We start from the raw sequence: 3,799 nt of genomic DNA, 5'->3' as shown, positions 1-3,799 counted from the left end.
CCAAAAACTCAGCAACTCTCCCCCCAAAAATTCCCCCATGGTATCCTCTACATCACAACGAGATGAAATAAAATCAAAGAATTATTCCAAAAATTAAAAAAATGAGCACATCCCTGTAAATGAAGCCACGGGAGTGGCCATTATCCGCTTATTATCATTAATGATTAATTATTGTCATTAACAGCCTTTGACTTAAGAAATAGCTCCCCAAGGGGAAAATCTTGGGCAAATGGGTATTAATCCATCATAATATCATGGAAGAGAGGGGAAAAATCACCTTTTTCTGCTGTTTTGGCTGTTTTGGGGATTCTTTGGGAAATCCAAGGCAGTTTTATGGAATGGGAAAAGCAGGATTAAATACATATATGTGTGTGTGTGTATATATATATATATATATATGTATAACCATATATCCCCCTTTTTCTTTCTTTTTGGAGAAGGACTAGGAATCCTCATGCATGAATTTGTGAATCCAAAGAGAAATTTTTTTCCTCTCCTATTCCCATGGGTTTCAGCTCTGGCTCCATCAGCACAACACTCCTAGTGCTGGCCGTGACTCACCCAGTTATTTTTAGCCCCGACCTCTTTTCATCCATGTTTTCATCCACGTCATGGTGCCCTAAAAATGCAAAATAAAGGATGAAATGGAAGACCCACCTTTGGAAGAGCCAGAACTGGGGGAGTAATTTCCCCTTTTTCCTCCCTTTTCTGGATAAACCAGAAATTCCCTTTGTTTTTCCGTCTTTTCTGTGTTTATTGAGTGAAAAGCCAACAAAACCAGGTCAGTTTAGGACAAGGAAGTCACTGCCTGGGCTGGAAAACTTTTTATTTATTAATTGGAATACATTAAATTATAATAATTGATTTTATTTGGATCAGTGTTCCTGCTTTTTCAGACATGGAACTTTTCTCCATTCCACTCTAACCCAAGGACTGGAGGGTTTAACGCACTCTAATCACAGTTTTACTAATCCTGGGGTTTAATTAATCCAAATTGAAGGATAAAAAGTGAAATCCAAGGAGCTTCAGCTGTTAAGTCCAAATGTGAAGGATATTCAAGAGTTCTGTCACATCCCTAGAGCTGGAGCAGGAGGTTCCAGGAGCATCCCCCAGATAAGGAGCCAAAAATCGTTATGGGAGCAGCTCAAAATCCCAATGGAAAGTCAAGTTAGGGCATTTTAAAAAAGGCTGAAATCCCTGTGGAAGTTTTGTCGATGTTGCCCAACCCAATTTTTATGACAAATCCTGTTTCTGGGTGGACTTTATCCCCAGTTTCATCACCTGGGCTGAAGCTTTCCAGGTGACCCGACCCTGGCTCAATCCACCCCGTCAAAGATCTTCACGCCAGGAAAAACACCCAGTTCATGGAATGCTGGCAGGATCACCGTGGTGTAGTGTCAGGCAGATGGTCCAGCTGTTGGGGGCTGGGCTTGTTGGACTGAAATTACACCCTCCTGCATATTTCTTCTGTCTTTTTTATTTTTATTTATTTATTTATTTTAATTTGGAGGGATTGGGATGGTGGAGGTCTGGAAATCCCATTTTTGGATTTTAAGTCCCATTCTGGACTTTAAACCCCAACTTTTTGGCTCAGGGAAATATTTTAAAGCTCCTCAAGGCTCAAACATGTTCAAGGACTCTGGAAATATTGAAATAAATTCCCCCCTGGAGTGGATTAACTCCATCCTAAGGATGTTCAGAGTTGGGGGATGAATTATTTGGCTTGCCTGTATTTTAAGGGACAATCCAGGACTTTTGGCTTATGGGATTGAGCCCCAGCAAAACCAAATTCTCTCCCATGATCCATCCTGTGGTGATAGCTTTATTTCCCCAAAAAACATCCTTGGAAAGGTGATTCCATCCTGGGCTTTGCCTGAAGAAATGGGAGCTGTGTCCAAATCCGTTCCCCAAATCCAGTGTGTCACCAGGACTTGCTTGTCCCTGATGTTCCTGAGGGTGGCACTGGGTCGGGGTGGCAGAGGCTGTGAGATAACGAGCTCGTCATGAGGGATGGCATGTGAAGAAGGGACCGTGGGGATCGGGAACCCGGATTTCCTCGTCTGCTGGGAATGAGAGTTGATGGGAGACAACCCTGGGGTGGGTGTGGGGGACTGTGCTGGGGGCATCAAAGCCAAAATCTGTGGTGGGGAAGAGGGTGAGGATGGAGAGCTGAGCTCATCCCTTTGTCCCTGATCTCCACACAACCCCGATCCCTGGAAAAGCTCATCCCATCCCTATGATCCCTTGTCCTCAACAGAACCTCAATCCCTGGGAAAGGCTGATCTCATCCCTTTGTCCCTGTCCTCCAGCACCACTGGACTCCCTGAGCCCATCCCTCTGGCCTCAGGTCTCCAGCAGAACTCCAGGCCCGTGGAGAAGCTGATCTCACCCCCGTGACCTGTCCTGGACACAGATGGAGACCCTGAGCCCACCCTGTGGCCTTGATCCCCAGCAAAACCCAAATCCATGGAATGGCTGAGCCCACCCTGGTGGCCTCGGGCCTACCCCGTCCTCCCCTCCCTCGGTGTTATTTTAACCCTTTTCCCTGGAGCAAATCCCCACAAATCCTCTCCAGCCCCTCGGCCCCGCCGGGATTATCCCGCTCCGGACGTTTCCCTCCATCAGCATTCCCACGGCGCCGGGGAGGGGTCCCACCAGGAATGCCGAGTCGGCAAAATCCCCACCCGGATCCCTTGGGATGGGAAAAGAGGGGAAAAAGGGGCTGGGATGGATCCAATGGCTATTTATAGGAATTCACAGCTGAGGAATTGTTGGGAATGGCCAAACCTGGGGCAAAATCCGGCATCTTTAGGAAAGAAAATTAATATTTATATTAGTTTTTCTGGTTTATTAGTGTGATTTCCAGTTTTGCTTTTCTGGTGCTTTTGGGATTTGCTCTTTCCGTGTCTTTTCTTCGCATTTCCCCCCCCTTCTTACACTTCAAATTTTATGCATTTTGGCACACAATATTTGCTCCTTTTCCTTTGTTTTTGGTGTGTGTGGGGATTTTTTAAAGTTTTTTTGGTGCAATATTTGCATTATTCCTTTTTTTTCCCTAGGCTTTGAAATTTTTTTATAAATTTCTATGCTTTATTTTTCCTTCCCTATTTATTTTTTTTAGTTGTTTCCCTTTTTCTTCAATTTTTGTGCAACTTTTAGTTAACTTTTTTTTATTTTTTGACATTTCCCCTCTCTTCTTACCTTTTTGTGGTGCAGTTATTGTACAATAATTCCTTGTGCTTTTGCAGTATTTTTTCAATATTTGTGCACTTTGCGTGCATTTTTTCATTTTGGTGACATTTTTTCATTTTTTTGGTCACTATTCCCAACACTTTTTTTTTTTTCCCTTTTACAGGAACAAGGGGAATTGCATTTTCCATCCCTCCTTTAGGATTTTAGTGGCGTTTAAGAATTTTTTAATATGAATTTGGGGGAAACGGGGAGTTTTGGGGTGGGGGTGGCATAGTCAGGCACTTGTAGGTGTGAACTCATTGGTGCACACCTGTACAGCCATGCACCCCTTACACACTGGTGTGCACAGACACAGCCCCTTGCACACTCACACACCCTGCACTCACACACACCCTGCACACTCACACCTACACACACCTGCACACACCTGACACTCGCATGCTCACACCTGTGCACTCACAGTCACACGTGAACATTGACACACAGTTCACACAGAGATCTGTGCACTCACACACACTCACACACATCGCACTTACACACACACACCCTGCACTTACACACACACCCTACACACACACACCCTGCACTTACACACACACCCTGCACT

The sequence above is a fragment of the Parus major genome, chromosome 21 (assembly GCF_001522545.3).
Source record: "Parus major isolate Abel chromosome 21, Parus_major1.1, whole genome shotgun sequence".
In the NCBI taxonomy this organism is placed as follows: Eukaryota; Metazoa; Chordata; class Aves; order Passeriformes; family Paridae; genus Parus; species Parus major.
Note: the sequence above shows the minus strand (reverse complement) of the source record.